Source organism: Pristiophorus japonicus, chromosome 11, assembly GCF_044704955.1.
Source record: "Pristiophorus japonicus isolate sPriJap1 chromosome 11, sPriJap1.hap1, whole genome shotgun sequence".
Taxonomy (NCBI): Eukaryota; Metazoa; Chordata; class Chondrichthyes; family Pristiophoridae; genus Pristiophorus; species Pristiophorus japonicus.
The window spans coordinates 200,291,494-200,304,072 of NC_091987.1; positions in this window are offsets into that span (position 1 = coordinate 200,291,494).

The following is a 12,579-nucleotide window of genomic DNA, read 5'->3' on the forward strand; positions in this document are numbered from 1 at the left end:
TTTGCAGGATCTTGCGGAGACATCGTTGGTGATCTATCTCCAGCGACTTGAGGTGTCTTCTGTACATCGTCCATGCTTCAGACCCATACAGGAGGGCGGGTATTACTACAGTCTTGTAAACCATGAGCTTGGTGGTAGATTTGAGGGCCTGGTCTTCGAACACTCTTTTCCTCAGGTAGCTGAAGGCTGCACTAGGGCACTGGAGGCGGTGTTGAATCTCCGCATCAATGTCTGCCTTTGTTGATAAGAGGCTCCCGAGGTATGGGAACTGGTCCATGGGCCGCGCCGTGAATCTTGATGATTGGGGGCAATGCTGTGTGGCGAGGACAGGCTGGTGGAGGACATTTGTCTTATGAATGTTAAGCGTGAGGCCCATGCTTTCATATGCCTCGGTGAATACATCGACTATATCCTGGAGTACAGCCTTAGAAGGTGCGCAGACGCAGGCATTGTCCACGTACTGCAGCTCAACGACAGAGGTTGGGGTGATCTTGGACCTGGCCTGGAGGTGGCGTAGGTTAAACAGCTAACCACTGGTTCTGTAGTTGCACTGAATGCAGTCAATATACAGCCAACCTTCACCTACAAACAGCTGTACAACTTGAGGAGTGCAACCAATCTTGTGTTCATTATGCTTTTATTAAGTGGTTTTGTTGATATTGAATTCGAAGTAAATGATTCTGATTATGTGGGTGCACCACAAAATTCTGCAAACTGGCGAATTTAATCTGGTGCTGCTGGAGTTGTTGACTTCAGACACAATCTGTCTTTCTAAAAATAGAAAGACTGAAAATGCACAGCAAATCAATCAGCATCTGAAAGAGAAACGCACATTGTTGGTCATCAGAACTGTCTGTGATGTCTCCACAGTTCAATAGTCTCTTGGGCTTGGTCTGCCCTCCAGGCCACTGTAAAGTTCTTACACAATACCACAAATCCACACGAGGCACATTCTATGGACAAGGTCGCTCCATGACCTGAAGCTTTATTCACAGGACCAAGAAGTGATGACCCTGCGTGGGACCTCCCTTTATATACCTGGATGACCAGGTGAGGAGTGTCTCCCACAAGTTCACCCCCTGTGGTTAAGGTGTTCATTTCTTACGTTTATACAGTATTGCAGTGTTGTTACATAAAGGTTACATACATGACAGCCACCATAACCAATGCCTGCGAAGAGACGCTCGGTCACTCAACCAGGAAACACCAGGACTGGTTTGATGAGAATGACCAGGAGATCCAAGAACTAATAAATCGTAAGCGCAGGGCATTTCTGAACCGAAACCAATAACCCAACTCGGGAGCCGCAATGCAGATTTACAGACAGCTTAAGGCCGAGGTCCAACAAAAAAACCCGCGACCTAAAGAATAGATAGTGGGTGGAGAAAGCACAGGAGATTCAGCAGTTGGCCGACAGCCATGATGTGTGAAGATTCATCACCACAGTCAAGTCCACCTATGACCCAAGCACCCAAGGCTCCACCTCACTGCTGGCCAAGGATGGGGAGACCGAGGCAGTCAGGACCCACTGTGAGGAACACTTTGAAGATCTACTTAATCGAGACTCTGACTTTCACACAAGTGTCTTCGACTCCATCCCACAGCATGCTACCCGCCATCATCTCAGCAAAACCCCAGCTCTGCACGAGGTAGAAAAGGCCATCCATAAGCTCAAAAACAACAAGGCATCGGGAGCGGATGGAATCCCCGCTGAGGCACTAAAGTATGGCGGAGAGGCACTATTGGCTCGAATGCATGATCTCATCTCTCTCATCTGGAAGGAGGAGGGCATGCCAGGAGATCTCAGAGATGCAGTAATCGTGACCATCTTTAAAAAAGGGGACAAGTCCGACTACGGCAACGACAAAGGAATCTCCATGTGTCAGCCACTGGGAAAGTCATCACTAGAATCCTCCTCAACCGTCTTCTCCCTGTGGCTGAGGAGCTCCTCCCGGAGTTACAGTGCGGATTCCGTCCACTATGGGGCACATCGGACATGATCTTTACGGCGCTACAACTGCAAGAGAAATGCAGGGAACAGCACCAACCCTTGTACCTGGTCTTCTTTGACCATACAAAGGCCTTTGACACTGTTAACCACGAGGGATTATGGAGCATCCTCCTCGGTTTTGGCTGCCCCCAAAAGTTTGTCACCATCCTCCGCATGCTCCATGACGACATGCAAGCTGTGATCCTGACAAACAGATCTACCACAGAACCAATCAATGTCTGGACCAGGGTCAAGCAGGGCTGCGTCATCGTGCCAACCCTCTTAAGAACATAAGAACATAAGAAATAGGAACAGGAGTAGGCCATACGGCCCCTCGAGCCTGCTCCGCCATTCAATAAGATCATGGCTGATCTGATCATGGACTCAGCTCTACCTCCCTGCCTGCTCCCCATAACCCGTTATCTCTTATCGTTTAAGAAACTGTCTATTTCTGTCTTAAATTTATTCAATGTCCCAGCTTCCACAGCTCTCTGAGGCAGCGAATTGCACAGATTTACAACCCTCTGAGAGAAGAAATTTCTCCTCATCTTAGTTTTAAATGGGCGGCCCCTTATTCTAAGATCATGCCCTCTAGTTCTAGTCTCCTCCATCAGTGGAAACATCCTCTCTGCATCCACCTTGTCAAGCCCCCTCATAATCTTATACATAACCTATTATCAGCTAGGGCAGACATCGACGACAATGTTCAACACTGCCTCCAGTGCACCAGTGCAGCCTTCGGCCGCCTGAGGAAGAGAGTGTTCGAAGATCAGGCCCTCAAATCAGGCACCAAGCTTATGGTCTACAGAGCTGTAGAGATACCCGCCCTCCTGTATGGCTCAGAGACATGGATCATGTAAAGTAGACACCTCAAATCGCTTGAGAAATACTACCAACGATGTCTCTGCCAGATACTGCAAATCGCCTGGGAGGACAGATGCACCAATGTCAGTGTTCTTGATCAGGCCCACATGCCCAGCATCGAAGCACTGACCACACTCGACCAGCTCCGTTGGGTGGGCCACATTGTTTGCCTGCCCAACACGAGACTCCCAAAGCAAGCACTCTATTCGAAACTCCTACATGGCAAGCGAGCCCCAGGTGGCTAGAGGAAACGTTTCAAGGACACCCTCAAAGCCTCGTGATAAAGTGCAACACCCCCACTGACACCTGGGTGTCCCTGGCCAAAGATGGAGGAAGAACATCCGGGAGGGCGCTGAGCATCTCGAGTATCATAGCCGAGGGCATGCAAAAAACAAGCACAGGCAGCGGAAGGAGCGTGCGGCAAACCAGACTCCCGACTCACCCTTTCCTCCACCTGTGACAGAGACTGTAATTCCCGTATTGGACTGTTCAGTCACCTGAGAACTCACTTTTAGAATGGAAGCAAGTCTTCCTCTATTTCAAGGGACTGCCTATGATGATGATGATGAGGCTAACATGAAGAATGGAAGAGGTTGAAGAGGACTGTGTGAGAATTATAAAATGGGAAGTGAGGGGGAAAGCTATCTATTTGTTACCACTTCTGAAGCATCATTAACTGAACAATGCCTATCCACCGTCAACCCTTTAAGTATCCTTTGCCAGTCTATTTTAGCCAATTCACGCCTCATGCCGTCGAAGTTAGCTTTCCTTAAGTTCAGGACCTTAGTTTCTGAATTAACTGTGTCACTCTCCATCTTAATGAAGAATTCTACCATATTATGGTCACTCTTCCCCAAGGGGCCTCGCACAACAAGATTGCTAATTAGTCCCTTCTCATTACACATCACCCAGTCTAGGATGGCCAGCTCTCTGATTGATTCCTCGACATATTGGTCAAGAAAACCATCCCTAATACACTCCAGGAAATCCTCCTCTACCGCATTGGTACCAGTTTGGTTAGCCCAATCTATATGTAAATTAAAGTCGCCCATGATAACTGCTGTCACTAAATTGGGTGGTGGTGTGAGCTGTGAGGAGGATGCTAAGAGGTTGCAGGGTGACTTGGACAGGTTAGGTTAGTGGGCAAATGCATGGCAGATGCAGTATAATTTGGATAAATGTGAGGTTATCCACTTTGGGGGCAAAAACACAAAGGCAGAATATTATCTGAATGGCGGCAGATTAGGAAAAGGGGAGGTGCAATGAGACCTGGGTGTCATGGTTCATCAGTCATTGAAAGTTGGCATGCAGGTGCAGCAGGCGGTGAAGAAGGCAAATGGCATGTTGGCCTTCATAGCTAAGGGATTTGAGTATAGGAGCACGGAGGTCTTACTGCAATTGTACAGGGCCCTGGTGAGGCCTCATCTGGAATATTGTGTTCAGTTTTGGTCTCCTAATCTGAGGAAGGACATTCTTGCTTTTGAGGGAGTGCAGCGAAGGTTCACCAGACTGATTCCAGGGATGGCTGGACTGACATATGAGGAGAGACTGGATCAACTGGGCCTTTATACACTGGAGTTTAGAAGGATGAGAAGAGATCTCATAGAAACACATAAGATTCTGACGGGAAGGGACAGGTTAGATGCGGGAAGAATATTCCCGATGTTGGGGAAGTCCAGAACCAGGGGACACAGTCTTAGGATAAGGGGTAGGCCATTTAGGACTGAGATGAGGAGAAACTTCTTCACGCAGAGAGTTGTTAACCTGTGGAATTCCCTGCCGCAGAGAGCTGTTGATGCCAGTTCATTGGATATATTCAAGAGGGAGTTAGATATGGCCCTTATGGCTAAAGGGATCAAGGGGTATGGAGAGAAAGCAGGAAAGGGGTATTGATCTTATTGAATGGTGGTGCAGGCTCGAAGGGCCAAATGGTCAACTCCTACACCTATTTTCTATGTTTCTATGTTTCTATGTTTCTATGTTTACGATACATGAAAATGTATTAAGGTGCTTTTCTATTAAGGATGTATAAATTGCAGTGGTTTCTAGTTAACCTGTTAAAAGCTCTTGGTTTTTTTATCATCTGGCTTACAACTTCTCATCCCTTTGAAATAAATAGAAGATTCAGTGGTGCTGAGCACGTGCAACATCACAGTCCATGTGCTAAATTCTCCCTTTGCGTATGTGCATTCAGTGCTTCAACTAAATAATTGATAAACTAATCAAATTTAGAGAGGATCAAACCCCTGGTCCAGATGGAATGCATCCTTGCATATTAAAAGAAGATAGGGAAGAGATAGCAGAAGCACTATTACATATACATATAAGTTAATTCGGAAAGGGAATAGTGCCAGAGGACTGGTGGCCAGCTAATGTGATTTCTATGTGCAAAAAGGGAGAGAAATCAAGTCCAGGGAACTATAGACTTAGCTTAACATCAGTGATAGGAAAGATAATGAAATCCTTACTCAAAGATCTAACAGAAAAACATCTAGCACGAATTTCAAAAGGGAAGGCCAAGCTTGACCAACCATGTTGAATTCTTTGAAGAAGTAACAGGAAGGATAGATAAGGGTAATGTAGTAGACGTAATATATTTGGATTTCCAAAATGCCTTTGTTAAGGTACTGCTAAGTATACTTATGACTAAGGTCAGAGTATATGGAGTCAGGGAACAAGTAGCAGAATGGATCGAAAGATGGCTACAAAACAGAAAACTGAAAGTAGAGGTTATTACTCAGATTGGCAAACAGTGGGAGTGGTGTTTCACAAGGATCAGTGCTGGAACCACTGTTGTTCGCCATTAACATAAATGGGTTGAACTCTGGAATCAGAAGTACAATTTCGAAATTTGAGGATGACACTAAATGGGGGGGTGTAGTTAATACAGAGGAGGACTGTGACAAACTGCACAAAAACATTAATAAACTTAAAGAATGGATGTGTAATTGGCAAATTAACTTCAACATAGATAACTGTGAGGTAGGACATTTTGGACGGAAGAATAAGGAGGTCACATACTCCTTGGAAAATAAGTATCTGAATGGGGTAGAGGAGCAGAGGGAACTGAGGGTACCAATACACAAATCACTAAAAATAGCAACATAGAAGGCCACGGAAAAAGCAAACAAAGCACTGGGGTTCATTTCTAGAGGGATAGAATTGAAAAGGAGAGAAGTTTTGTTAAAATTGTATCGAACCTTGGTTAGACCACACTTGGAGTACTGTGAACAGTTCTGGTCTTCATATTATAAAAATGATATAGAGGCACTGCAGAAGGTGCAAAGATATTTATTTGAATGATACCAGAGCTGAGAGGTAATACCTGTCAGGAAAGGTTGAACAGGCTGGGGCTCTTTTTTCTAGAAAAAAGAAGACTGAGGGGTGACCTGATAGAGGTCTTCAAGATTATGAAAGGGTTTGATAGGATAGACATAGAGAAGATGCTTCCACTTGTGGGTGAGATCAGAACTAAAGGCCATAAATATAAGATAATCACTAATAACTCCAATAGGAAATTCAGGAGAAAATCCTTTACCAAGATGAATGGTTAAAATATGGAACTTGCTACTACAAGGTAGATTACCACAAGCTAGATAAGCACATGAGGGAGAAAGGAATAGAAGGGTATGTTGATGAGATTAGATGAAGAAGGGTAGGAGGAGGCTCATGTGGAGGATAAACAGTGGCATAGATCTATTGGACCAAATGGCCTGTTTCTGTGCTTAGTAATACTTTGTAAAGTTTCCCACATCCATAGATTCGAGTGCAATATCGGGTGCCACTTAGGGTTGCGCCCAAGGAGAAAACTTCAGGCCCATGTTGATTAAAATAAGATATTTTGGACCGTATTCTCTGGCAATGGAACTAACCAGGATATACCTGCTGTTGTATCTGAAACCTCTAGCATACTGGAGTCTGATGAGACTGCGCAATGTTCAGACTATCCAACACTTTGTATCTGTGACTTCTTCTTAGGTGGTCCCTCGTATCGAGGGTGACTTGCTTGCACGCCAAAAAAGGATGAGTTGACAGGTGTTTCAAGGAAGGACTTGATAGTCCAGGTCGCAAACTACATATTGAAGGGTGGAAGGTGCCTGAGTGTGGATTGTTTTACACCAGCCACCACACGGGCTTGACAAAGCTAGGCCTTGGTCCAGTGGCAAGGATTAACCAAGATGACTGGAGACCAGCTCTGCTGCATGGACCTAGTTCGCGCACATATCACAGTGTGGGCTGGCCCGTGCTGCCCCTGGGTCCTCGCCTCTCCTGGGCCCCGATCACGTCCCTCTACATCTACATCTGTGACTAGTTGATAACACAACACATGATTTATGCAGCAATGTTAAACCTGATTTCATTGAACTTTAAATAAACTGGATAGCTGTTTATATGACAGCTTTGTCCTGAAACATTAATAAACAGGAGAAGAAGTTATAGTGACCATGACAACAAAACAAGGAACAGAGACACAACTCGAAGCATGGAATAATTCTCTCGATCTCCAGTATAGTTCAAAACCAGAAAGTAGAGTATTATTCACTCAAGCAACTATTTTGTTCAGCTGTTCACTGTAACTGACCTGACTTTGCTAATTTGTCTTTCATCATAAAATCATACAGCACAGAAGGATGGCGTTTAGCCCATTGTGCCTGTGTCAGCTGTATTGAAGGGCAATCCAACCCACTCTCCTGCTCTTTCCCCATAACTCTGCAATCGTTTCCCTTTCAAGTATATATCCTATTCCCTTTTGAAAGCGGTAATTACAGAGGAGTTTCCCTGCTGTCTGCCACAGGGAAAATCGTCACAAGAATCCTCCTCAATCGCCTTCTCCCAATGGCTGAAGAGCTCCTCCCAGAGTCGCAATGCAGATTCCGCCCACTAGGGGGTACAATGGACAAGATCTTCACGGCGCGTCAAATTGAAGAAAAATGCAGGGAGCAGCACTAGGCTCTGTACATGGATTTCTTTGACCTCACAAAGACCTTTGACACTCTCAATCGGGAGGGTTTATGGAGTGTCCGACTCAAATTCGGCTGCCCCCAAAAGTTCATCACCATCCTCCCTCCGCCTGCTTCACGATGACATGCAAACTGCGATCCTGACCAACGGATCCATCACAGACCCAATACATGTGCGGACCGGGGTCAAGTAGGGATACGTCATCGCACCAACGCTCTTCTCGATCTTCCTTGCTGCAATGCTCCTTCTCACCCTCAAAAAGCTCCCCACTGGAGTGGAACTAATCTACAGAATAAATGGGAAACTGTTCAACCTCCTTTGCCTCCAGTCCAGATCCAAGGTTGCCCCATCTTCTGTCATTGAATCACAGTATGCAGACGATGTTTGCGTTTGCGCACACTTGGAGGTCGAACTCTGAACCATCATCAACGCCTTCACTGAAGCGTACGAGAGTATGGGCTTTATGCTGAACATCTGTAAGACAAAGGATCTCTACCAACCTGCCCCCAACACACAGTACTGCCCCCCGATTATCAAGATCCATGACGAGGCTTTGGACAACATGGACCATTTTCTATACCTCGGGAGCCTACTGTCAACAAGGGCAGACTTCGATGTCGAAGTCCAACACTGCCTTCAGTGTGCCAGTGCAGTCTTCAGTCGCCTGAGGAAGAGGGTGTTTGAAGTCTACAACCTCAAACCCAGCACCAAGTTCATGGTCTACAGAGCAGTAGTGATACCCGCCCTCCTTTCTGCTTCAGAGACATGGACCATGTACAGCAGGCACCTCAAAGCACTGGAGAAGTACCACCAATGCTGCCTCCGCAAGATCCTGCAAATCCATTGGCAGGATAGGCGTACCAACGTCAGTGTTCTCGCTCAGGCCACATCCCCAGCATCGAAGGATTGACCACGCTCGATCAGCTCCGATGGATGGGCCACATCGTCCGCATGCCCGATACGAGACTCCCAAAGCAAGCGCTCTACTCAGAGCTCCGACACGGCAAGCGAGCCCCAGGTGGGCTTCAAGGACACCCTCACAGACTCCTTGAAAAAATGCAACATCCCCACCGACATCGAGAAAACCCTGGCCCAAGATTGCTCAAAATGGTTGGGAAGCATCCAGGAAGGCGCAGAACACCTCGAGTCTCTTCGCCGGGAGCACACGGAAGCCAAGCGCAAACAGCGGAAGGAGCGCACGACAACCCAAGCACCCCACCCACCCGTCTCTCCAACCTCTATCTGCCCCACCTGTGACAGAGACTGTAGATCATGCATTGGGCTCTTCAGTCACCTGAGAACTCATATTAGTGTGGAAGCAAGTTATCCTCAACTCCGAGGCACTTTCTAAGAAGAAGACGACTATTGAATCTGCTTCCACCACCCATTCAGGCAGTTCATTCTAATAACTACTCACCACCTCTTTGGTTCTTTTGCCAATTACTTTAAATCGGTGTCCTTTGATTACCGACCCTCCTGTCAGTGGAAACAGTTTCTCCTTATTTATTCTATCAAAACCCCTCATCATTTTGAACACCTTTACTAAATCTCCTCTTAAACGTCGCTATTCTAAGGAGAACGTCCAAGTTTCTTTAATATCTACATAACTCCTTCATCTCTGATACAATTTTGGTAAATCTGCTCTGCGCTTTTTCCAAGGCCATCCCACTTGAAAAATTCCTAATATAGCAACTCCCCTCATCCAGAAAAACATTGCACCGAGCAAGATATCTGTATAAAGGATTCATTCCAACAAAATTATTTTGCTGTCAATAGATTTACTTCACTGTTTATGGCATGGGATGAATCTTAGCAATGCTTCTTCAGATCATTAAGTTGCTGACAGGCATGGATAATGAGGATATGGTCATGTTACTTAACATAAACTGTGATCACAGAATAAGGGAACATGAGTAAGAAATTGGCAAGGATCAAGCAAGGCTGGAGATCACGTGTTTTTTTTTCCCAATATCTCTACAGATTATAGACTCCCATCAAATGGTGTTAAATTGAAAATATTTTGCCAGAGGAGGTGTTAAGTGGAAACGGTAGCATCCGAGCAATTCATTAACACTGGTCTTTTTTAGCCAAAGCTGATTAGGAGTGTCTAAACCACTGCCTACTAGACTGTTTCATTTTCCTGTATTTGTCCAAGTGCTGCGTAGGTTGATTCCTTTAAAATGAGCTGAATAAATATCTGGTTACCGGGGGATGGACGGTTATTCAAGACAAGTGTAGAGTTAGATTATCAAATACTCTATGGACACCAAGGCCTAGAAATTCAATCATTATGTTGAGCCAGGCGAGCAAGCCAGTGGTGTTATTCAATGACCGCACGCCTGATGGGTGGGCAGTAAATCGGGCTCCACTGACATCACTTAAAGTCAGCCAGCACCTCTTAAAAGGGAAGTGCACTCTGGCTACACACAGCGGGGAATGCTTCCGAAGAAAGAAATGGCTGCCATCAATGTTTCCTGTGATGGTTTTTTTTGGGGTGGGGGGGGCGGGGGGGGTGCTGCACGGCCCGTTCAAAGTTACGCTCATGCATGAAATTTCACGCTGGAAAAGCTGGTCCCGGACCGCGCAGGTCCAGCAGACCGCTGTGCAGCCGCGCAGTTTCGAGGGAACATTGGCTGTAAATTCTAAAGATGGGGTTCCAGTCTTCTCCAATGCCACTTTGGAGAGCCTGGTCTAGGTGGTGAACAAGAGGAGGGAGCTCCTGTTCCCACTGCCACCAGAGCCCTCTAGAATATCCTCAATGGAAGGTGAGCAGCCTTCCATCTCCCATGCTGGAACCATGCTGGGTGTACACTTTGTAGGAGCACTAGGATCAGTAAATGAGCTCACAAAACAGGCACTAAGTGCTTTGCAAAAGGGTGATTCCTCATTATACCTGTTAAGTACTCATCATATGCAGTCCCTCGAAGCGAGGATGCCTTGCTTCCACTCCTAAAGGAATGAGTTCACAGGTGTTTCAATGAAGGACCTAATTTTCCTGATCCCAAACTACATGTTGAAGGGTAGAAGATGCCTGTGCGTGGATTGTTTTAACGTGTGGTGGCCGTTGCACCCCAGTCACCACACGGGCTTGACAGAACTAGGTCTTGGTTCAGTGGCAAGGGTTAACCAAGACGACTGGAGACCAGCTCTGCTACACAGACCGAGCACGCACACATATAGCAGTGTGGGCTGGCCCGTGCTGCCCCTGGGCCCTCGCCTTTCCTGGGCCCCGGGTCACTTCCTTCTACAAACTCTTGCCGCTCCTTCGACCCTCCTGCTGCGCCTGCCCGCACTGCAATCAGCGACCTGGCTTCGCGGCCGTCGTCCTCCTGCAGTGGTATGCCGCCACACGCTGCTCGCTCCAATGGCCCCGGCCTGCTGATGGTCTTGCAGGCCGGGACCGCGTCGATTTCCGGGCTGGGCCGGGCCGGGCCGCCGCAAGCTGCTCCCTCTAATGCAGCCTTTCAATCTTATGAAGAGATGGAATGGAGTTGTTGGATTTTCTTTTTGTTCTGGGTCTGATGTTGGTGTCGATATTTATAGAGGGAAAAACCCATAAGGCAACTGACCAAAGGCATTGGGATGGTGAGACCAATGACGGTGGCGATGAGCATCACGGGACTGTTGGTGTATTGAGGATGGGAGTGATCGTTCTCAGGAATCGCTCTAGGGTGAGCTGCTCCCTAAGGGCTCTGTCAGCTCGGGGCACTGATGATCGATGCTGCTCCTGCTCATCCTCTACATGCAGCCCTTCCTCCTCCTGCACTTCTAGATGGTAGCAAGGGCTGGTCCCTGGTGATGGTAAAGTTATGTAGCACATGACCTCAAATCTGGAAACACGGCCAGGGCTGCACTGCACAGCTCCTCCTGAGGCAATCAAATGGAATATGTAGCATTACGGTTTTGAACGTAGCTGCAAATTTTAATAAGGAGACACTTTGCTCTCAGAAACTGAACTGCCGACTACGAGCACACAATGTGTTTCAAACCCAGATGCAGCTGGGATTAAAACCACAACCACATGTGGATCGAGCGAACGTCATAACTGCCTTGTTTCTGGCGTCAGCAGCAAACACAGGAAACGTTGCTAAATAGATTAAATGTGGAATGATTTCTCAGAACACCAATAATAAAAGTAACGTGTTAGCCTGGCTTAATACGACTTTAATCCACACTGCAGGAGATTGAGTCTACCTGATTCTGACTTACACCACAACACAATGGGACCATTCCCCCCCCCGCCCCCACCCTCACTCCTACAAGTGATAGCTATTCTGTTCTCAAAACAAAGCATGGAGGGGAATGCAAGGAATTTGATCGATGTTTTCCTCTGCATTTTTGTGGAACAAGATACGAGCCAAGCTGTTAAAATTCAAACCCAGATTAAAGAATCCACATGATGACATACTTGTTCTATACAGCTAGTTGGTGTGTGAGATTCAAAATAATGTTGCAGTATAAGTCTTTTTTGAAACAACTGTTGTATTAATCTTTTATTAGCTGCTATAAAATGTTGAACAGTCCATTTCATTTCAGATGTTCTGCTGATTTCCAAATGTCAAAGCTGTTACACAAATTGGTGGGAAAATTACAAGATCCACCCAAGAGAATGGTTCACTTGCCCGACTGTTTAAGAAAGAAAGATCTTGCATTTATTTAGCGCCTTTCAGGACCTCAGGATGTTCCAAAGCACCTTATAGCCGATGAAGTACATTTGAAGTATAGTCACCATTGTAATATAGGAAACACGGTAGTTAATTTGC